This window comes from Doryrhamphus excisus, chromosome 4 (genome assembly GCF_030265055.1).
Source record: "Doryrhamphus excisus isolate RoL2022-K1 chromosome 4, RoL_Dexc_1.0, whole genome shotgun sequence".
In the NCBI taxonomy this organism is placed as follows: domain Eukaryota; kingdom Metazoa; phylum Chordata; class Actinopteri; order Syngnathiformes; family Syngnathidae; genus Doryrhamphus; species Doryrhamphus excisus.
Window position 1 is genome coordinate 2,060,915 of NC_080469.1, and position 24,052 is coordinate 2,084,966.

The 24,052-nt window shown below is 37.5% G+C and overlaps 1 long non-coding RNA gene across 2 annotated transcripts; it reads left to right on the forward strand.

Annotated features, from left to right (window-relative positions):
* Positions 1-1,328: 1,328 nt before the first annotated feature.
* Positions 1,329-23,765, forward strand: LOC131128730 (uncharacterized). Of its 2 annotated transcripts, none has more exons than XR_009129689.1 (4): positions 1,329-1,393; positions 2,089-2,205; positions 13,550-13,619; positions 23,206-23,765. It is a non-coding gene; the product is annotated as an uncharacterized LOC131128730 (long non-coding RNA). The 2 variants fall into 2 exon arrangements; XR_009129690.1 differs by lacking the exon at positions 23,206-23,765 and adding an exon at positions 14,351-14,582.
* The last annotated feature ends 287 nt before the right edge of the window (positions 23,766-24,052 follow it).

Here is a 24,052-nt window from a genome sequence, read left to right on the forward strand (position 1 = left end):
AATTGATGGCTGCATTTATATGGAAATACTACACGCAGTATCCCGGAGGTGATATCTGAACACAGATGACCCTGAGAAAAGGCGAGTTTGATTTAGCTGCAGATAGATAAACACCACCCGGGGGGGAGGATTGACTCCTTGCTGAGAAACTATTGCAGTGATGTATCAGTCATGATGGGATTTCACACTGACCAAAAGATATATTCCTGTGTTTCCCCAAAGGGTAAATTCATCAATAAATGGCAACTTTTTATTCTTTCATCGATACAGTCGTCCCTCCTTTACTACTATTAATTGCGTGCAGACCCGACTGTGATAAGTGAATTTCCGCTAAATAAAATTCTTTGTGTTTAAATCAAATATTTTCATAGTTAGAGCATAGAAAACCGTCTAAATTTTGCTTAAAATTATTGGACGGTGATCGAGTGGTTAGCACGCAGACCTCACTAGCTAGGAGACCAGGGTTCAATTCCACCCTCTGCCATCTCTGTGTGGAGTTTGCATGTTCTCCGGTTTCCTCCCACATTCCAAAAAACATGCTAGGTTAAATTAGCCACTCCAAATTGTCCATAGGTATGAATGTGAGTGTGAATGGTTGTTTGTCTATATGTGCCCTGTGATTGGCTGGCCACCAGTCCAGGGTGTACCCCGCCTCTCGCCCCCCGAAGACAGCTGGGATAGGCTCCAGCACCCCCCGCGACCCTGGTGAGGAAAAGTGGTAGAAAATGAATGAATAAATGAATGAATGAATTATTGGAGCCCTCTAGACATGAAATAGCACCCCTATAGTCACCTTTACACTCAAACTGCCCAATTGTTACCATATCTAACTTATCAGTTAGAATAGTTAGAGTAATCCATAATGTCGTAGCAACACAATCGTTAAAACCAAAAACTCTAATCAAAAACTAAAATCAAACTCAGCCCCGGGGGCCAAATCTGGCCCGAGCTGCAATTTCATTCGGCCCTTGAGGTTGTTTTTAAAATAAAATTGACTTGGCGCGCCTTCCGGACTTTATCAAATACAGTGCTTACAGCGTTCTGTGTAATGAAGTGTAAAGTACATAAAATACATAAAATATAAGGTAACATGGTTTAAAAAACTGTTTAAAATGCATAAATATTAATTTTCGAGCATTTAAGAGTAGTAATAGTTCATGTCATACATATAAAATTGAGTTGTAAAAGAAAAAAAGACACACTACTTATGTTTGTTTCTAAAATAACCAAACCTCCATTGTTGGCGTTTGGGTGTAATACCGCAATGTCCACTAGGGGGTGCTAGCAGCAATGGTGGTATAGAGTAGGTGCTAAAACGACAGAGGAAGAATAAATCCTGATGGTAAATATACGTCAAATCATCGTGGATTGTCTTCCTTATTCTGTACCACAGGTGAGTACAAAGTAGAGATAATTTATAATTTATATTTTAACGGCTGTAAAGAGTTTAGAAAGTTGCTAGAGTAAACAGCTGACTGCAAAATGTTTGTTACAAAATGTGTTGTAGAGCATTTGAACATAAGCGAAATAGCTAATGCTAGCAAGCCTTAATGTACAGTTAATAGCATGAAGCAAGCTAGTTGAAATATGTGAAATGTGTCTGGAAACAAATGGGTCATTGTTGATGTAATCATCTCATGATATCTGAAGTGTTGGTATTTTTTAGAAGAATAAATCCTGGTGGTGAATATTATTATTATTCTGTACCACAGGATTTTTAATGCAGACCCCTTTCCAGGTTGTGGAGGGGCAACCGAAGCAACTCATCTGTTATAAACAACTCCTCTTGCATTTTGATTTTAAAAGTGGAAAAAGTATTGTGCACAAAATTAACAACCATTTAAATGTACATGACTAAAAAATGGCAGCCTTTTAACTAATACGCCCTGTCTGTACAAAATAACACCTTAAACTAGGCCATTTTTTTCCACTCAACAACAAATTCGACACCTAATTTGTTCCATTTTTGGCTCATGTCAGCAACCTGTACAGTTGGAATACTATAGCTGCTTGCCAGTTATTCAGTAATTCTTTTCATAAAAGAATAATAATCCACTATTTGGTTATTGTGATCCCTTCTCATTCAAGTTTGTAGGACTTTGCACCAAAGACCAACAAAACAGACTGATATAATATGAGGAACCAGTCGCCCAAAGAGAGTCGGGATAGGCTCCAGCACACCTCGGCATAGAAAATGGAACTACTGTGAGTATGACTTAAGTTGCATCAACTCCCTTGAACAATCCAATATTGTATATCAGGTTTTATTGTGTGCTTTGCTGGATAACTTTTCCTTATTCCTACTTGAAATTAATAACATCCACTTGATACAATTGCTGTATAACGATCGGGAAAATAACAAGATTAGAACACATCTTTTTTTCCTGGAAAGTAATTGGTATGAGTCTACGGAGCACCTGCGTTGTCCCTAAAGCTGAGTGACAGCTGTTATATGGAACAGTACCCTTCGTAATCAGACCCGGGAGAAATGCTCCATGAGGCATTCATTTCCCTTGGTGGTGCAGGTCATTCGAGAGCTTTTCACTAGGACTTTTATTTCAAGCCGTGCACGTTGATTGACAAGCTGGCCCAGGATGCTTTCATATCAATATTAATAATCAAAACAATTATATGTGAGTAAGTTAAACACATGAGGATAGCTGAGAAAGGACTAGGATTACTGCTTTTCGGAACTGAATTGTGCAAGTGTAAACACTGATGTCATAGAATATAACATTGGTGCATGTTTGAAATAAACTAAAACCAGTCAGTACTTACATGATATAAAGCAGCGGTCTCAAACTCGCGGCCCACGAGCCAAATGCGGCCCGCGAAACGCTAGTTTCGACCTTGATACCAAAGTTTAATGTTGAAATGACAGCTTAAAGCTGTGTGCACACCGGACACAATTAATATGATTTTGCCCCGCCCATACTGTTTTACCCTACCCTGTTAGCTCATATCACCTCCTACTTTGGTACGGGACAAAAAAATTAAAAAAAATTAAAAATAAAAAAAAACCTTAAACCATATTACGAAAGCAGGAAGTGAACAAATGTAACAGTTACTGATTGTACAAGTACCAGACAGAGGGGTAGCATTTAATAAGCTGTGCTTCTTCCTACTCCTTTTGGACATGTGGAACTGGGAACTGATTATGGGATGCATTCAATTGGAATCTGATGCATGTTCATTTTGTGTTGAAAATACATGAACTCATTCGCTACCAAAGACATATTTATGTTTTTTCAATCCCAAAGATGTATTTATATATTTTTTGTGTTTTTTTTATTGCGCTAGGCGTAAAGCAGGGGTCTCAAACTAGCGTCTCGCGGGCCGCATTTAGCCCGCGGGCCGCGAGTTTGAGGCCCCCACCTTGATACCAAAGTTTAATGTTGAAATGACATCTTAAAGCTGTGTGCACACCGGACACAATTAACATGATTTTGCCCCGCCCATACTGTTACCCTACCCTGTTACCCTGCCCTGTTTTGCTTTGGATTAGCAATGAAGCTAAAGGCTTATGACGCTTATGGGTACAAATAAATGCAGGAAATGATTTGGAATAAAAGGGAAAATACACGTCAAGATAAAGCATCTCATCAAAACATGTTGTTAAAGTTACGACGCTGCTCCCAGATGGAACTGAGTACGATGCTAACTCGCTAATTGGGTCAAATTATTAAGTTTCATTCATGGTCATGTTAAAGGTTAAATAACTGTTAATACTGTACATTTGAATCTGAAAAAAATTATTTCTGTATGTGGTTTCTTATGTTTTTCTTATTTGCTGTTTTATTATTATTTTACTTATTTATTACTGATTGATTGATTTATTGTCTTTATTCTTAATTTGTTTATTTATTTTTTTATCTTATTTTGTGTATAGAAAAATAAAAATGAAGATATTTGAGAACAGTGGAATGTTTTATCAGATATTTTGGTGTGGAAAACCGGAACCAAAGTACTGAAAAAGTGTAGCAAAAGCATTGAAGATAGTTTTTTTATAGATTTTTTTTACAGTTTTCAATAAATGCGTATTGGGTTTATTTTGAAAATTCTCCACCTTTTGTAAACCCGTGTTCAATTCCACACTCGGCTATCTCTGTGTGGACTTTGCATGTTCTCCCCGTGCATGCGTGGGTTTTCTCCAAGTGGACCTTGACCAGATATTCTACCCCATATATGCAGTACAAATATGTGGCATCTCTCTAGGCATTTAAATATTCGACATTCATGGAAACCTTCTACTGGTGTCACATCCAACTTGGCTCCATCAGTCCTATGTGCCTCCTGGTTCTTGTCATTCCAGGAGGCCCTAGTGGGAATTTGCCGCTCGCCGTCATCCACTTCCTTTTTCCCCACTCTCTCAAGCCTCAAGGCCCCTTTAGATATTCTCTTTCCACATTAATTCAAACTCCATAATGTATATGAATGCTGCTGTATTGCTGCAATATTCACTGTGGAATAGTGTTGTGTCAAAAGAAAACACTGCATTCACATTTCCTGCATGTATGCCACATATGTCACACATGTCTAGCTTGTTCTTGGGTGAATGTTCCACATACAGTAACATTGCACAAGTTACAATTGCAACATGTTAATTAACCTATACGTTTAAATGAGAAATGGCTTCAAGCTACTACATCTGTGTCCTTATAGGACGCCCCTTTTAGTGCATTAATGCTTCCTGTGACTTGGAGGTACGTCCTGCTCAGCCTAATAGGGTTGGACAGCATCACCACAAGAGGTCAATGAACACCATGTCCTTTGAATAAAACTAGAGGACAAACAAGACTGTTCCTCGGAGATGCTTCATAAACAGGCATGATGACCTGATGGCATCTCACAGGCCCGGAATGATCTTCTACATCATGCACCTCACATGGCGTAGACCAGGGGTCTCAAACTCAGTTTACCTGGGGGCCACTGGCCAACATTATTAGAGCCCTGTAGACATGACAAAACACGACTATAGTCACATTTATACTCTTTTTATTTACAACATATTGCGCAACTGCAGGGTCTTGAGACACATGCTAACTCGCAAACTAGACAGCTAGCGACCTAAACGGTAGCCTCCAAGTTATTTCCTTTCAACTTAAATAGCCAAAAACTTACCACTTCCACACGGATAGGGAGGATAACTATTAACAGTTATTTAACCTTTAACATGAACATGAATCAAACGTAATAATTTTTTCTGGGTACATGATACCATACAGCATCCATATCAAACTTGCGCGGGCCGCACTAACATTAAACTTTCATATCAAGGCGGGGGTCTCAAACTAGTGTCCTGCGGGCCACATTTGACCCGCGGGCCGCGTGTTTGAGACCCCTGGCGTAGACATTTGGCCACAATGATGGCATCTTCTGAAAGAGGTGTACTTCACCTCTTGCCCGAAGATAAGATAGCTGGGATAGGCTCCAGCATGCCCGCGACCCTCGTGAGGATAAGCGGTAGAAAATGAATGAATAACTGAAGTCTGGAAATATTGTGTTTTTTCAAAAACTATATTGAAGAATGAATCATACTGTTTCATGGTTAAATACCGCCTATTATTAGTAAAAAAAAAAAATTAAAGTATGTTGAATCTAATTTTGGCCATTTTTTAAACTTCCGATGTCACTTCCTGTCCACCCGACACTCAGCTCCCTGAGCGCACCAACACTTTTACAGCAACACACACAGGCACAAGTTAAATTTATGTCTTAAATGGTTTATATTGTCTTATTTTGTCTCCTATATTGAATAACACAAACATAAAGGTGACTATATGTTATTTTAAAAAAAAGATCATAAACAGCTTTTCTATGCTATTCATTTAAATGGGGAAGATTTATTTGACTTGTGAGTAATTTGAGTCACGACATGACACAAATTAAACTGGTGAGTTAGCACCACTAATACGTATGTATCATTACACCCTTATGCAGTATTACACTAAATTGTATCATATTGCCAAAACTGGCCACACTGTAAAATTCCTAGATGACCGCCTTAAATGACCTTGTGTATTTTTAGACAGCGAGGATAAAAAGACTTTCTCCTCCTCTGATGGTTTAAGAAAACAAGGATGAATCTGTAGGCATAACAACACATTTTTCTGATGTTTGTTGCGTTCAAGCGCAGATGTGTGGTGGCTGAGGCAGTGTAATTATGGCTTTGCTGCGGTCCCTGACAGTCTGTGTTTATGTGCTGCTGCTGCTGCTGATGCTCGCACTGATGCTGAGATCTCTGATTGGGCCGCGCACACCCCGCAGCGCCTTCTCCCCCACAATTACGGGACTGACAAAAGGGGGCTGCTGGCATCCAAACAGCAATTAAAGGGAAATGGACATGTCAAATTCCACCACCATATTTCCGTGTGTCAAGATAATTACGGGCATCTTGGTGGCAGCAGTCAGCTCAGGCGGAGAAAAAAAACACAGGGGATGAATGTAAAAAAGACAGAAAGAAGTAAAGCATGGTAGAGATTTTCTACCAAACTAGAAAATTCATAAGAATAATCTCACTCTGCAGCCAAGTAGTTGGAAAACCATTTCCCACAACTCAAATATTTAATAAGATGAGAATATGACCAAATAAGACCCAAGCAAATTAGCAAAAAATGTAATTCAGGGGTCTCAAACACGTGGCCCGCGGGCCAAATATGGCCCGCAGGACACTAGTTTGAGGCTCCCGCCTTGATATGAAAGTTTAATGTTAGTGCGGCCCGCGCAAGTTTGATATGGATGCTGTATGGTATCATGTACCCAGAAAAAATTATTACGTTTGATTCATGTTCATGTTAAAGGTTAAATAACTGTTAATAGTTATCCTCCCTATCCGTGTGGAAGTGGTAAGTTTTTGGCTATTTAAGTTTAAAGGAAATAACTTGAAGGCTACCGTTTAGGTCGCTAGCTCTCTAGTTTGCGAGTTAGCATGTGTCTCAAGACCATGCAGTTGCGCAATATGTTGTAAATAAAAAGAGTATAAATGTGACTATAGTCGTGTTTTGTCATGTCTACAGGGCTCTAATAATGCTTTGTTCATTTTAATGTGAAAAAAATAATTTGTCTACCCACCAACTATATGTGGTTTCTTAAGTTTTTATTATTTGCCGTTTTATTATTATTATTATATTTATTTATTACTGATTGATTGATTTTCTTTATTCTTGATTTGTTTATTTATTTTTCATCTTATTTTGTGTAGGAAAATAAAAATTAAGATATTTGAGAACAGTGGAATGTTTTATCAGAGCTTTTATTGTAGAAAATCGGAACCAAAGCACTGAAAAAGTTTGGTTATTTTTCTGTTTTTAATAAATGGTGGCCCCCAGGTAAATTGAGTTTGAGACCCCGGATGTAAATCATTCAGTCTATCAAATAGAGTGCTTGTTCATGCACTACTTCCTCCTATCCGCAGGGGGCAACAGTGAGGCCACAATGACGCTGGCATTTACATAAATATTAGTATAACAAACACGTTACAATCGAAATGTGGCCGAATAACGTTCCCCTACACAGATTACAACACAAGACAAGAATGAGAAATAAAGTTTTAAACTAAAGACATTTGTTATGCCGTACACACGACTACCTCTAACATAGAGACCGCGAATAAAAGGGAAGTAGGAAGTAGTGGCCAAAAGGTGTTGCACTAATTAGGAGCAGTAGTGGGTACACGGTGACGTACTTAGCGTTCCACATCAACATGACAACACAAACACATCCGGTATTACTTCAATTAAACAGAAATTTGTGTAATTATAACATGAACATGTATAAAATATTTACAATAACATTATAACCCTGTTACACTTGGTATACATTATGTACATTTCTGAATTTATAGGGACAAGTGATGATTTTTGTAAACTCGTTCTTTATCACAGATATGCTTACACAATCTCCCCATCGTCTTCTTACGTAATGTACCTTTTTTGGGAACTTTGTGAAATAGAAATTGAGTCATATATAAATGTTCTTTTGAGGGGATTGTTTCCCCATCTCCCAATGACATCAAACAATGACTCATCGGCTATGCTTGTTTGGGGATTCCGCCATTGCTTCTAGCAAACCCGTGACAAATTGAGGAATTAACAGGACAAACAATAACTATACGGTGTGAACAAATGACGATAAAAACGGACAAAAAAATTGACTTGTTTTTATTACTTTTTATGCCATTGATTTTTTTTTAATTGTTCCGCTAAGAAGGTAATGTCTGCTCATATCCAGCGCTATTTCAATACATGCGGGTTCTCTCTCACTTCCTGTCCGTCCCCCCTTTCCTTCCCAACCCCGGAACATAGCTCTTAATGGCAACACATGCGCAAATACAACACATAACACATATACACTATAGAGTCACAACTTGATACGTCACAATTTGCACGTAATACTTCTGTCCACTAGATGGTGCCAACACCCAAGTACATACCGTTTGACTGCTGTACACACATTTATGTTAGTATGTTTTAAAACTAGAGCTGTGGAATGATTAAAATTTATAATCAAATTAATCATTGTTTTCAAATTAATCAATCATGATTAATCACAATTTAAAAAAATATATATTTTCACTGTATTTTATTAACAGGACATGATAAATATATATTTTTTTATATTTTACTAACAGATAGTATTTTGTATAGCTTGTTTTACATGAATTATTTGAAGAAATAGTTCAATTGTAATATTTGAAACCCTATTATGCAGCCATCCCTTTTTTATACCACTAACCTAAATTGTTAAATGGGTTTAAATGGAGTTTTAATGGTAAAATGAGCTAGCTTTCCTGATACAAATAAGAGTAATTAGATATAAGATACTTCAGGGCCCTAACCTCAACCATATTGGGAGAGCCTCTGCACTTTTTGCGTTTCATTTCTTCAATTACTTTACTCATATAAGTGTACGTTTAACCAATGCTTAATGTTACTGTTCTAACACCAGATGGCACCCTTCTCTTTGCAGTGAAACTGGCAACATTTGTTGAGTCCAAATGCCAATTACCTTAAGCTGGTAATCAATTACTTCAATCACCTTTAAGATTGCCACATGCTGTGTCTTTACAATGTCATTTTGTAAAACAAAAAGGGGATTTATTTACATTATTGTGATTGTACTTCACTATCATATTATCAACTGTTAATATCTGTTATTTAATAGTTAATAACTGTTATTTGAATTTATGGCGCTTAATTGTTTCCAGCCCTTTCCACAAAGGATTCCTTCTTTGTAAATTTTTGTATAGCTAAAGCATAGAAAACCTTTTTCCGACCTTCTAACTGCATTTTTAACATTAATAGAGCCCTCTTGACATAAAATAGCACCCCTATAGTCACTTTTACAATTGTACTACCTGTTATAGCAGACAAAATGAGAGTAGATAAACTATTTAGGAAATAAATAGAGTTGTTGGTGTTACTATAAATGTGTTCTCTAAGGTTGTGATTCCGAAATGATAGGTCGGAACTCGTGTTGGGCATCGAGTCTCGAGCGCTGATGGGAAACGGGACTAACACTGAAATTCTCATGGGATCGTTCACAATTTTTTACATTTTAATTCCTAGGTTTGATGAAGAAGCCGGCAAGCACCAACAAAGTTTAGCTTACATCATGAAAAATAGCAGTTAGCAATCTTTTTGCGAAACAATTTCATGCAAAGGAGGGTCAACATGATTAAACAAGGCGACATCCACCCCAGCATGTGTTATTCATGTCTGCATGGATCTCCATTATGCTCTCAGTGTGTAGCGGAAGCTGACAGTGCACTGACGGCTTGTGATTGCTTTGGGTCGGTCACAGCTACTCAGTGAGAACACAAACTGCAGGTTAATACGTGCTTTCACTTTTAAGTCCCCAAATATCTTCTTCAGCCAGGTGAGGTGCTAATTGTTTGTTCCCTGAGGTGTGCCAAACTCGCTCCACCTCTGCTTTGTGCCAACATTCCAAAAGCAGGCAAGTTTGGAAACCATTTGAAGGATTCCGAGTCTTCTGTGTGTTCAACTCAGACCTGTCAGCCTTGAAGAAAAATCAAAGGATGCAGGAGGGAAACTGGGATGAATTATTAAAAAGAAAAGCTCAGTGTTGCACCTTTTCTATTTATATTGTTATTTTTGCTGTATTTTATGCTTTTTTTTGTTCAATTTAATTGGATGGATGGATAGAAATAAAATAAAATAAAATAAAATAAAATAAAATTAAATTAAATTAAATTAAATTAAATTAAATTAAATTAAATTAAATTAAATTAAATTAAATTAAATTAAATTAAATTAAAATTAATAATGTGGAGAATAAATAGATGAAATCAAATATGAACAACAATGTACAGCGTAAACAGTAAATTGCACAAATAATTTAAATAATTTTGAATAAATAATAATAATTTAAAATTTTGCGTGTGGGCTTATTTGGCATTCAGCAGTCTGATGGCCAGTGGGAAGTAGCTGTCTTAATAAAAAAAATTAAAAAAAACAATAATTAAAAAACAGGTAACTTTTGATTTAGCTTGTTTGCTTTCTACGTAGCGAGAGGACAATGGTAATTAAAGAGAAAAAGTGGAATGTAACATAGCATTACTGACACCTCGTAACCAGTAGGGATGTCCATATCCATATTTTGGTAAACAATATTAATAATGATAATAGGCTCGCTGTAGATTGCTTGATATGCACATCACATTATATTTAAATGGAGCATTGTTTTTTTTTTAAATGGAATAGGTGACTCCCATTACATGTATTATTTGCTTGTTTTAGCTGTTTGTATATCTTTCGAATACACAGGTTTTCCCCCAAATGCGTACCTGGAGAGTAGCAAAGCGTACAAACACATTCAAGGGTCAAAATACGCACATGTTGTGCAGGTCTGTGAACCGCGTCCTACGTAATAAATGGTTAATTATCACGCACATAATAGTGGATTGTGGAGGATGAGGACCGCAGGCAAAGCATCCATGCGTTCATTTTCTACCACTTATCCTGTTCAGGATTGCTGATCCCTGCTGACTGTGGGTGAAAGGCAGATTACACCCTGGAACTGGTCGCCAGTCAATCACAGGGCACATACTGTACACAGACAGACAACCATTCACACTCACACCGAGCAAAGACTTCAACGTTTCTCAGTTTTGGTCACATTTCAGTCATTGAGTTTGAAAAAAAAAAAAAAAAAAAAAAAGAGGCACACCACAGCCTTTTGCACACAGCACTTTGAACCACAACTTGTACTGACCTCCAGCATTGTGACATAACTACTGCATGAGTGAATATAATTCATAAGATTAGTCTTTCTAACACTTTGCCGCCCCAGCATGATCTCATTCTTTGTTGTAAAAGTCCTTAATGCTTATATTACGGCACTTTCTGGCGAGGATTTGAGTGTATTACGGCAATCTAATCCTTTTAACTGGTTGAATTAAAGAACAGTACACTAAAAAAAAACTATGCAATAATTAGCTTTGCAACTGAATGTATACATAAGAAACTATATGTGTCAACAAATTGTGCCTCTTGGTGAAGGATTCTGCTGTTTACTATAAGGCGTGGCTCATCTGCTGTGGCCGGCTGACAGATGATCTGCTTATAGGATTTACTGGAAGGTGCCAGGCTGCCTGGATAAATGTGCGGTGTGCTCTGCTACTCTCTCCCGAGGTCACTCCGACTTGACCCCCAAGGTTAATCTGAACAAGTTTCAAACCAGTTCTGTGCCATGTAGTCCAAATTCAACATAGGAACTTTATGCTTTTTTTGGGGGTGTACAGTGGAACACTGTTTCTTTTTTTTCTCCGTAATATTTAGACTTTATCTTCGTAAAATTACACCAGTTTTTGCTATTTTTGCCGGCTTTACAAAACATCAAAGTATTTCAACCCCTGGCAACTTAATTAATTAATTATTATTTATATATATTTTATATATTCCATCCATCCATCCCTTTTTTTAATCGGGAATAAAATAAATGACTACCAATTTATGATGAATGAAGAAGGAGATGTGTTTTCTGGGGTATAACTTTTTAAATGTGTATTTTAAATATCTTAATACTTCACTGAAATAATAATCGGTGAAGCAATGGTACATGTATGTTGTATATTTCACCTGTATTATCACGTATTTATAAATGATTACAGAATATTTAAAATATATATAAATATATAATATATATAAATACATTTTATTTAAAATATTTAAAATATATAAATATTTAAAATAAAATGTATTTATATATATACACAATATTTTAAATATTTATTAAGTTTGATTCATGTTCATGTTAAAGGTTAAATAACTGTTAATAGTTATCCTCCCTATCCGTGTGGAAGTGGTACGTTTTTGGCTTTTTAAGTTGAAAGGAAATAACTTGAAGGCTACCGTTTAGGTCGCTAGCTCTCTAGTTTGCGAGTTAGCATGTGTCTCAAGACCCTGCAGTTGCGCAATATGTTGTAAATAAAAAGAGTATAAATGTGACTATAGTCGTGTTTTGTCATGTCTACAGGGCTCTAATAATGCTTTGTTCATTTTAATCTGAAAAAAATCATTTGTCTACCCACCAACTATATGTGGTTTCTTAAGTTTTTATTATTTGCCGTTTTATTATTATTATATTTATTTATTTATTACTGATTGATTGATTTTCTTTTTTCTTGATTTGTTTATTTATTTTTCATCTTATTTTGTGTAGAAAAATAAAAAATAAGATATTTGAGAACAGTGGAATGTTTTATCAGAGCTTTTATTGTAGAAAATCGGAACCAAAGCAAAGTTTATATATTTTTCTGTTTTTAATAAATGCGTTTTTTTTTGTTTTTTTTTTTTGGAAAACCTGATGCGGCCCAGCCTCGCCCAGACCCTAGCTCCAGTGGCCCCCAAATAAATTGAGTTTGAGACCCCTGACGTATACAAAACAAACAAACAAGCACCGTAAGGGTTTTCCTTTTTTGTCTGTATGGCCTACTTGTTTTCAGTACTTTGCAGTACACAAAGGCCATGACATTATCTGTCTGCAACATTTTACCAATGGAGAACTTTGATCCCCGCGACCTTTGTGAGGATAAGCGGTAGAAATTGAATGAATAAATGATCTTTGATCTGTATTCTAATAACAGTCGCCTGCATTATCAGAAGTATTCTTGTGGGACACCTACATACGTTATCATCCTTGACATAATGCACTATGCCTAGAAATGAAGTGTCACCGCCATCACAGTCAATAGCCAACCGCCGGCTCTGTGATGTAATAATGCCTTTATTGTTGTTGCCGATAAACTTCCATGATATCCTATCAAGGATAAATTCATGATACTGGATTACATCCTATTCATAATACCATAACATAAATGAAAGTAGATCACCAGGAAATCCCCTACATCATTACGTTACTTAGTCAGTGAGAGTATTTGGATATTCCATAGAAAAAACATCTAATTCACCATAAGTTGTTTATTTATAAATATGTACTAATACAACTGTAAAAAAAATCTGTATATTTTTACATGTTTATGTCTTTATGCTTGACTGATAATGTTTTATTTTTTGTACTTTGATTTCAGGGTGATTGGGTGCTGTGACCTGCTAACAACTCTGACTCTGTTTATCATCTTATATTACCATTCATTAGTGGTGAGTACTACTACATTTTATATTTTAAATGTGTTAAGTGGGGCGGCACGGCGGTCGAGTGGTTAGCGTGCAGACCTCACAGCTAAAAGACCAGGGTTCAATTTGCATGTTCTCCCCGTGCATGCGTGGGTTTTCTCCGGGTACTCCGGTTTCCTCCCACATTCCAAAAACATGCTAGGTTTTATGCTAGCCACTCCAAATTGTCCATAGGTATGAATGTGAGTGTGAATGGTTGTTTGTCTATATGTACACTGTGATTGGCTGGCCACCAGTCCAGGGTGTACCTCTCACCCAAAGACAGCTGGGATAGGCTCCAGCCCTCCCGCAACCCTCGTGAGGAAAAGCGGTGAACAATGGTAATTAAAGAGAGAATAGGAAAAAATAGGCATTTTTATGGGGCGTATCTTGTAGAAATCCTCCCCTCTGAAGACTCTAGTGGGTTTCAAATAGAGGATAAGGGAATCTTAAAGAACCAAATCATAGAATGAGAACCAGATTGTTTATTCCTGACAACAATACCTAATACAGACATCCGGGCTTATCTGCAGTCCCTGTATACCTACAAGTAAGCGGGTCTTATTACAGCGCAGCTGCAAAAAAAGCACCCTTCCTTTCCCTGCCCAGCTTTTTTATACACTCAAGATTGTATAAGAAGCTGGAGTCGTGGACCAATCAGCTTTCGCCACAACCTTTGCTTGAACCGCTTCTTTCGTAATTTCGTTTCTTCGCAGGGGCATGAAGGCGTCTGGAACATTCTGCTTTTCCTTTGTTGCTGTCATATGCGTACCTGATGTTTCCACCTTAACTGTCAGTTGTCACGTTAGTATTTTTTTGTGTTGGTGTGTGTATAAGTATCTTTTGTCTGTATTTGTGAGACTATGTGTTTGTTTTAGCTTTTATCTTTAGCTAGCAAAACACTGTGCTGGTACTATATGATGTGTTTGCATAACATTTCTGATTGTGTAAACCTATAGATCTCTCAGAGTTACTGTATTTGTGGAAAAAAATAGTAAAAAAAATTCCTTATGGTGCATTTTTGCACCTGTGTATTGTGTATAACCTACTTGGCAGAAGTATTAATACCGGACTTTGAAGTGAGACACAAAGCGAGTCCACCCAGCGTGTGTTTGCATGCTGACACAACACAATCTGCTTTAAAATATGACAAAAACCTATTCAAATTGCAAAGGTAGGATGCACATGATTTATAAATAGTGTAAGGTTTACAGTGTATCAGCTGCACACATGTGCGTATGTGTAGGCGTGTGTGCAGACTGGACAGGACAAAGGGAGCGAGCGGGGCAGAACAATGGTAAGGCCTTGCGGTGGAACTGAAGCGAGACAGTAAGTCTGCAGGCCTTACGGTCGCTGAGTCCCAGGAGGAACCGCTAGCGCCACACAGGAAAGGTTTTTCTGAAGCACACTCACACACACACACAAACACACACTTGCACAACATACAAAACCCACATTGATACAGACAATAGCGAACAATAGAGGCCCCCATCCTGGCCAAACCCTGGACATGTCTCTGTTATAACTCCAGGGACCCATCCCACACAAAACGCTGAACACGCCGTCCTGGCAGAGACACGCCAGACGAGGGCAAAGATCCTCCGAAAATTCACCGGAGGTCTGACGGATTCAGACTTGCTCGCTTCATTCCGACGTTTAGTACCGGATAAGGCCGGTTTGTGTCATATATCACCGCTTCTAGTGCGTCAGCAGTGGAAATAAGACGCAGGGCAGCCATTATGGTCACCAGTTGTTTATTATGGTGGATGATTATCTGTTGGCAACTTTTGAGCAAGCATTCTTGGTCATGGTCATAGTTTATTTGTTTTGGACATGCTTAGTGAAGAACATCACATGTTCACACTTCCACAATTGTCCAAAAAGGAGTAGGAAGAAGCAGAGTTTATTTAATTATACCCCTTTTTCCTGGTTCTTTAACATATTGTGAAATGATCATAGGGATATGTTATTACATATTACACTAATTTGCTTTGTCAGTAACAACAGATGATGTTTTTTTTTCCTGATTGCTTAAAGCAGGGGTCTCAAACACACGGCCCGCGGGCCAAATGTGTTCCGCAGGACACTAGTTTGAGGCCCCCGCCTTGATATGAAAATTTAAGCGCAAGTTTGATATGGATGCTGTATGGTATCATGTACCCGGAAAAAAATTATTACGTTTGATTCTTGTTCATGTTAAAGGTTAAATAACTGTTAATAGCTTTGTCAGTAACAACAGATGATGTTTTTTTTCCTGTTAGCTTAAAGTGAGACCAGTTCAAAAATTGCAAGAATTGACATTTTAGACAGTTGGATCTTCAAGAGGTTCTAAGTAGAGCTTCAAAATAAAAATAATAAAAAAAAAGAAATGGGAGTGAGACAATGCATTTTTGAGTAAGCAAAACAACCATTAAACAACCCCCTGCAAATTTCCCCACTGAGGGACGAATAAAGGCATATCTTATGTTTATTGTTGATAAATCCCAAACTATGGTGAAGAATGCAGCCATTTTCATTACTTACAACAATAAACAACAATAAACAGCTGATAAATTTGTATGGTTGGATTTTTCCATTTTCTAATGCAAATGCATTACTCTTTCAAAAATACTCCTAACTCCTTAATTAAGTCACAAGAATAATAACTAACTAGAAATACATTTCTCATCACTGAAATCCGACCAAAACTGCACTGTCGCTTTAAGAGAAACAAACTAAAACTCACGATGCTGAAGCAAATAACATCATTCTTTCAACTTAATATTAAGTTTGTTTGTTTAATGTAATTGTTTCAGATGCTGTAAACTAGAGCTTCCCAAAATTTCTCAAACTTACCACTTCAGATATTTGACCTAATTATGTTAATTGACTTGAAATAGGCTGCACGGCGGACGAGTAGTTAGCATGCAGGCCGCACAGCTAGGAGACCCGAGTTCAATCCCATCCTCGGCCATTTCTGTGTGGAGTTTGCATGTTCTCCCCGTGCATGCGTGGGTTTTCTCCGGGTACTCCGGTTTCCTCCCACATTCCAAAAACATGCTAGGTTAATTAGCGACTTTGAATCAATTTCAAATCATCTGCTGCGGTGTCCTAACACTGTGAGGCATTAAAGTGCACTCGGAATTTTGAGTGTTTGGCACTAATTGGTTTTTCATTTTTATTCACGCACCCCCATGGGAATTGATGTACCCCACTTTGGCAACCACTGCTGTAAACCAGTGTGTTGATTTTGTTTTTCTTGTGTTTTATTTTATTTTATTTTATTTTATTTTATTTTATTTTATTTTATTTTATTTTATTTTATTTTATTTTATTTTATTTTATTTTATTTTATTTTATTTTATTTTATTTTATTTTAGATTACATTCTATTTTACTATTATATTATATTATATTATATTATATTAGATTACATTAGATTTTATTATTATATTATATTACATTACATTAGATTACATTAGATTTTATTGTTATATTATATTATATTACATTACATTATATTAGATTTTATTATGATATTATATTAGATTACATTAGGTTAGATTACATTAGATTTTATTATTATATATTTTTAGATTTTTATTTTTAGATATTATAGATTTTTATAATTATATATTTTATTATTATATTATATTATTATATTTATATAAATATATTATTATATCTATATCATATTATTATTATATTATATATTACATTACATTGCATTACATTACATTATAGAGGGTGCAGACAGAACATGTAGAAAAACATTTCCAGACAACAAATACACCCAATTCCAGGAATCTATCTTTCATTATCTTCCTGACTCTAGTGTATTCCCGTCATGAGCTCATCCGGACGTAGGAAAAAAAAAAAAAACCTGTGAGCGAGACAGCACGGCGCGGTTGTTCAAGTGCCCCTTCTTTCCTGCACTCATCCTCACAAAACATAGAATTTCTTCCTGTATGTATGCAGCTTGCATCACCGCAGCCCTCTGACCTTCGCTCTGCGATGAGCAGCCTGCCAGCTGCTTCTGACACGTGCGGGATAAAATAGGGCGCTACTTTTGCTTTGGTGATCAAACACTCTACAGCGAGGTCAACTTTGTCGGTTTGAGCTGAGGAGGAGGGTGCTGGATGGTAACCATGGTAACTCAATGTGGCTTAGCATGTAGGGATGACCACTGTTATACTTGCCTTTGCCATCAAGAGATCATATGACAGTGTGAATACATGACAAAAAATTAAACCACATTTTTGTGAAGATTATGGCTTTTAAAGGCGATGTAATTGAACCTTATTTCACTTTAATGGTTGTTTTGCTTACTCAAAAATGCACTGTTTCACTCCCATTTCTTTTTTTTTTTTTTGCATTTTGAAGCTCTACTTAGAACTTCTTTAAGATCCAACAGTCTAAAATGTCCATTCTTGCAATTTTCCAACTGGTCTCACAATGTTGATGACGAGTGTATACTTTAAGCCAGGGGTCTCAAATTCAATTTACTTGGGGGCCACTGGAGCTCGGGTCTGGGTGAGACTGGGCGCATCAGGTTTTCCAAAAAAAAACCAAAAAAAACGGATTTATTAAAAACAAAAAAATTTGAAAAACTTCGCTTTGGTTCCAATTTTCTACAATAAAAGCTCAGATAAAAAATTCCACTGTTCTCAAATATCTTACTTTTTATTTTTCTACACAAAATAAGATGAAAAATAAATAAACAAATCAAGAATAAAGAAGATCAATCAATTAGTAATAAATAAATAAATATAATAATAATAACAAAACGGCAAATAATAAAAACTTAAGAAACCACATATAGTTGGTGGGTAGACAAATGATTTTTTTCAGATTAAAATGAACAAAGCATTATTAGAGCCCTGTAGACATGACAAAACACGACTATAGTCACATTTATACTCTTTTTATTTACAACATATTGCGCAACTGCAGGGTCTTGAGACACATGCTAACTCGCAAACTAGAGAGCGAGCGACCTAAACGGTAGCCTTCAAGTTATTTCCTTTCAACTTAAATAGCCAAAAACTTACCACTTCCACACGGATAGGGAGGATAACTATTAACAGTTATTTAACCTTTAACATGAACATTAATCAAACGTAATAATTTTTTTCTGGGTACATGATACCATACAGCATCCATATCAAACTTGCGCTTAAACTTTCATATCAAGGCGGGGGCCTCAAAGTAGTGTCCGGCGGGCCACATTTGGCCCGCGGGCTGCGTGTTTGAGACCCCTGCTTTAAGCTATCAGGAAAAAAACATCATCTGTTGTTACTGACAAAGCAAATTAGTGTAATATGTAATAACATATCCCTATGATCATTTCACAATATGTTAAAGAACCAGGAAAAATGAACCCCCGTTCTTGTTTTTAAATGAAGAAACTAAATGCAGTTTGCTTTTATGACAGAATCTTCCGGTGACAATGCTGACTAATCCTAAACCAGTGTACCTAACGCTTGTTTCCTCATGAGAGATCTCGGTTTGAACCGGTCTACACTGGAATCGAGTCGTCTTGTCTACCACTCCCTGCGCTGTAGTCACTGATATAGCGTCTGCCTGCGTCACCCTCTTACTCTGCTCTCTTTCTTCTGCTCTTACAAGGTACTCTAACGAGGAAAACAGTTTAACCTTTGAAAGAATGTGGTCATGTCTTGTTTGGGCTGCTCAGACAGGCAACGTCCCATTTTGAAAAAAAAAATTTTTTTTTTACAGGAAAGAACATTTCTAGTCCTGATGTCTTATATTATTTAATTCATATCAATTTTTTTCACTGAAGGAAATATAAATAAATAATTGTACCAATCGTCTAACCAAATATAGACTTGCCATTTTGCGATTATAATTTCGTGGCTTCGCTTAATCATGTTTCAAACATATATTAATCAATAAATCATTCTGTTTCGTGGTTGAATGCGGCCTATTATCAGTCAATATATATGAATATTTAAGCAAAATGTATTTTTTTTTTTTTGCCTACATTTTTAGGTCCTTTGTATTGAGTTGTGGACACCTATAGAGCAGCTAAACACAATAACCAGAACTGAAAGCTTTCTAGATCTTCCAGAATCTACACCTATTCCAGCTCTATTTCTTTGGATTTTGTGCTTCTTCCACCCACCCAGCCAACAGTGCATGCCCATATAAAGAAGCCCGCCTATGTGTGACATCACAAACGTCCAGTTTTACAACGCCCTCTGAAACCGAGCATTTTGAGCCATCCCGAACTTCATCCAGGGCTAACTTCCAAATGCGCAAACCTCATTATCTGGAACTTAAGCATTGTCAGGTGTCAGTAATGTTAGTTTAATGTTTGTTTTGGTGAGACACACAAGCACCAGACTTGATCGCCAGAACAACAAACCTTATAGAAGATTTCTATTACAGCGGAACTTTGGTTAGTGTATGCCCCGGTTAACATTTTTTTTCACTTAACGTTGAAAATTTATGGCTGCGTTCTCCGGTTAGTGTACAATCTGGCACACACCTTTTTGTGTTAATAATACACTGTGTGAGTCCACGTTTATTCTTAATGGTTTTTTTTTTTTATCAGAAAATATCCTTAGCTTGTTAGCTTGCTAACAAAATGGCAAGAACAGGAAGTGAGCAATGATAAGTTGTTCCCAAAGACACAATGTGAAAGCGAAATGAACCACCACCACCATCTGGATTTCTTAGTATAGTTTTTCTCATTTTTTAAAATTAAAACGCTACCACTTTAGCTTCTGTCTTCCTCAACTTTGGTCCAGGTTTGGAAGACTGTCTGCCACTGTGTCTGTTGACATGAAAGCATTCGCCGTTTCTAAGGCTGATGAAAGGCAGGAAGAGGGTGGGAGAGGACAGGACCTTGTCCAGTACAGCAATACCGCCTAGACAATTGCTTTGAATATTTACCTTTCTTTTCCTGAACAATTGGATAGCACTGCAAGGGTTGTGCGGGGGAGCATAAAAAAGCCGGCTGGTGTGACATGCACGAGCCAAACAAATGACACAGCTGAGTGATAACACTGCAAAAATAGTCTACAGGGTTTCAACTATTGTGTGGGTGAAACACATTCATAGATAAGTTCATATACTAACTTTCATACCTGTTAACTCTCCTGTTTTCTTAGGAAATATCCGTACTTCTCTAACATTGCCCTTTTAATTTTTTTTCGTAAAGTTCCTCTATGTTTCAATTTATCAAAAAAAGAATTAGCATAAAAATGGAGGTACCTACAGAACCATGATTATCCCTGTTAATAATTATTGGACAGGCCTCATTTGTATATGGATGGAAATCCAGGCTAACCAGGCATTTGCCTGGGGCCGAGGCTTTTAGAGATCTATCTCTCAGGGGCCCCCCGCTAGTGAAAGTATTTTGCTAGCTAAAGAATAAAGCTAAAAAAACAAACACATAGTCTTCACAAATACAGACAAAAGATACTTATACACGCACCCGAAAAAGGTACGCATATGACAGCTTGCTTTGCAACAAAGGAAAAGCAGAATGTTCCAGACGCCTTGATGCCCCTGCAAAGGAAAAGATGCCCTGATGCCCCAGCGAACAAACAAAAGCAAGGGCAGTGGCGAAAGCTGATTGGTCCAGGACTCCAGCCTTTTATACAATCTTGAGTGTATAAAAGGCCGGGCAGGGAAAGGAATGTTGATTTTTTTGCAGCTGCACTGTAATAAGACCCGCTTACTTGTAGGCATACAGGGACTGCAGATAAGCCCGGATGTCTGTATTAGGTATTGTTGTCAGGAATAAACAATTATACAATCTTGAGTGTATAAAAGGCCGGTCAGGGAAAGGAAGGTTGCTTTTTTGCAGCTGCGCTGTAATAAGACATGCTTACTTATAGGCATACAGGGACTGCAGATAAGCCCGGTTGTCTGTATTAGGTATTGTTGTCAGGAATAAACAATTATACAATCTTGAGTGTATAAAAGGCCGGGCAGGGAAAGGAAGGTTAGTTTTTTTGCAGCTGCGTTGTAATAAGACATGCTTACTTGTAGGCACACAGGGACTGCAGATAAGCCCGGATGTCTGTATTAGGTATTGTTGTCAGGAATAAACAATTATACAATCTTGAGTGTATAAAAGGCCGGGCAGGGAAAGGAAGGTTGCTTTTTTGCAGCTGCGCTGTAATAAGACCCGCTTACTTGTAGGCATACAGGGACTAGGGATAAGCCCGGATGTCTATATTAGGTATTGTTGTCAGGAATAAACAATTATACAATCTTGAGTGTACAAAAGGCCGGGCAGGGAAAGGAAGGTTGCTTTTTTGCAGCTGCGCTGTAATAAGACACGCTTACTTGTAGGCATACAGGGACTGCAGAGAAGCCCGGATGTCTGTATTAGGTATTGTTGTCAGGAATAAACAATTATACAATCTTGAGTGTATAAAAGGCCGGGCAGGGAAAGGAAGGTTGCTTTTTTGCAGCTGCGCTGTAATAAGACCCGCTTACTTGTAGGCATACAGGGACTGCAGATAAGCCCAGATGTCTGTATTAGGTATTGTTGTCAGGAATAAACAATTATACAATCTTGAGTGTATGAAAGGCCGGGCAGGGAAAGGAAGGTTGATTTTTTTGCAGCTGCGCTGTAATAAGACCCGCTTACTTGTAGGCATACAGGGACTGCAGATAAGCCCGGATGTCTGTATTAGGTATTGTTGTCAGGAATAAACAATTATACAATCTTGAGTGTATGAAAGGCCGGGCAGGGAAAGGAAGGTTGATTTTTTTGCAGCTGCGCTGTAATAAGACCCGCTTACTTGTAGGCATACAGGGACTGCAGATAAGCCCGGACGTCTGTTTTAGGTATTGTTGTCAGGAATAAACAATCTGGTTCTCAATACTATGATTTGGTTCTTTAAGATTCCCTATTCGAGAGTCCTCAGGGGAAGGATTTCTACACTAGGTCCCCGGCGTCCCAGAAATTCCATCCATCCATTTTCTATACCGCTTATCCACGTGACGGTCGCGGGCATGCTGGAGCCTATGTGCCAGAAATTGTGTGCAAAAACAATTTTTTTCTGGGGGCCCATGAATATCTTGCTTTTAGCCCCCAAGGACCCTCGCCCCACCACTGTGCACAGGTGGTTTAGAGGTGCTATTTTTTGTAGATTCGGGGCTTTTCATTTTATGTCGTTTGTTCTTTTGCCAAATGGCCCCCCGGGCCGCACTTTGGACACGTTTACCCTGCCTTCTGTCGATGTCACTTGTACTGTACATAACTCATCCGTGACTGAAAAGAGCACACTCCCGAGGGCGAGCATACTGTATCTCCCAGCACATGTGAGAGGCACACCAGTGGCGTCATGCTTAACAGCAACAAGGAACTGGTTTGAGCCGGCGGTGGGACTGTCAAAGCAAGCAGATTAGGAGGCAACCGCTCAAACGACCTGTCTGCTGCAAGCAAGCCTGCTGACGAAAAGCTGTAAAACTCAGCAAAAAAAAAAAAATGTTCTAAATATTAAAAAAAAAAAACTTGCAGCAATGGATCAGTCATTATGATTCTGTTGAGAAGGGATCACAACAGCAAAACACGGACATGTCCAAAGCCTGTAATGCTACTTTAACAGGCTCTTATCTGGAGAGGAGAGATGATTAAATAGACTCCAGCACAAACATCACCGTGCGGAGGAATCACCCCCCCCGCCCTCCCTCCCCAGCCTGAGCTGAACTGGTTCTCGCCGGTCTGATGTGGCGCACGGCTGTATGAGGGAAACCCAGGGAGGCGTGATCACATCCTTGTGTGAGTAATACTGCCCCTTTTCAAAGAGCATGTATCATCAGAACAAAGAGCAAACAAAAGAATGCAAGCTAGAAATGTGCTAAGCGTATGCTTTATTAGGAAGAATTTAGGCCGGGTTATGACTCATAACTACGATCATATATTGATCAACTTGATGAGTTCTGTTTATATTACATTTCTGGATATGTTCAAATATATTTCCGCTTATGTCCAAACTTTTTGATATACAGTACTATATATATTTTTAGATTTATATTACTATGTACAGTATATTCAATATAATAAAATATATATTATATTCATTTTTATTTTATTTTATGAAGTACTTAGGTGACAAATGATATATCTGATTAATAATGATTTTTTTTTAATTTTTAGAATATGCAAAGGGCCAATAAAAAACAATATATGGATATGTTCAAATGTATTTCCACTTATGTCCAAACTTTTTGATATACAGCACTATATATATTTTAGATTTATATTACTATGTACAGTATATTCAATATAATAAAATATGTATTATATTATTTTTTATTTTATTTTATGAAGTACTTAGGTGACAAATGATACATCTCATTAATAATGTATATATTTTTTTATTTTTAGAATATGCGAAAGGCCAATAAAAAACAAGCTGCCACCCGGAATCGCCTGCTGAGTGCATGCACTTT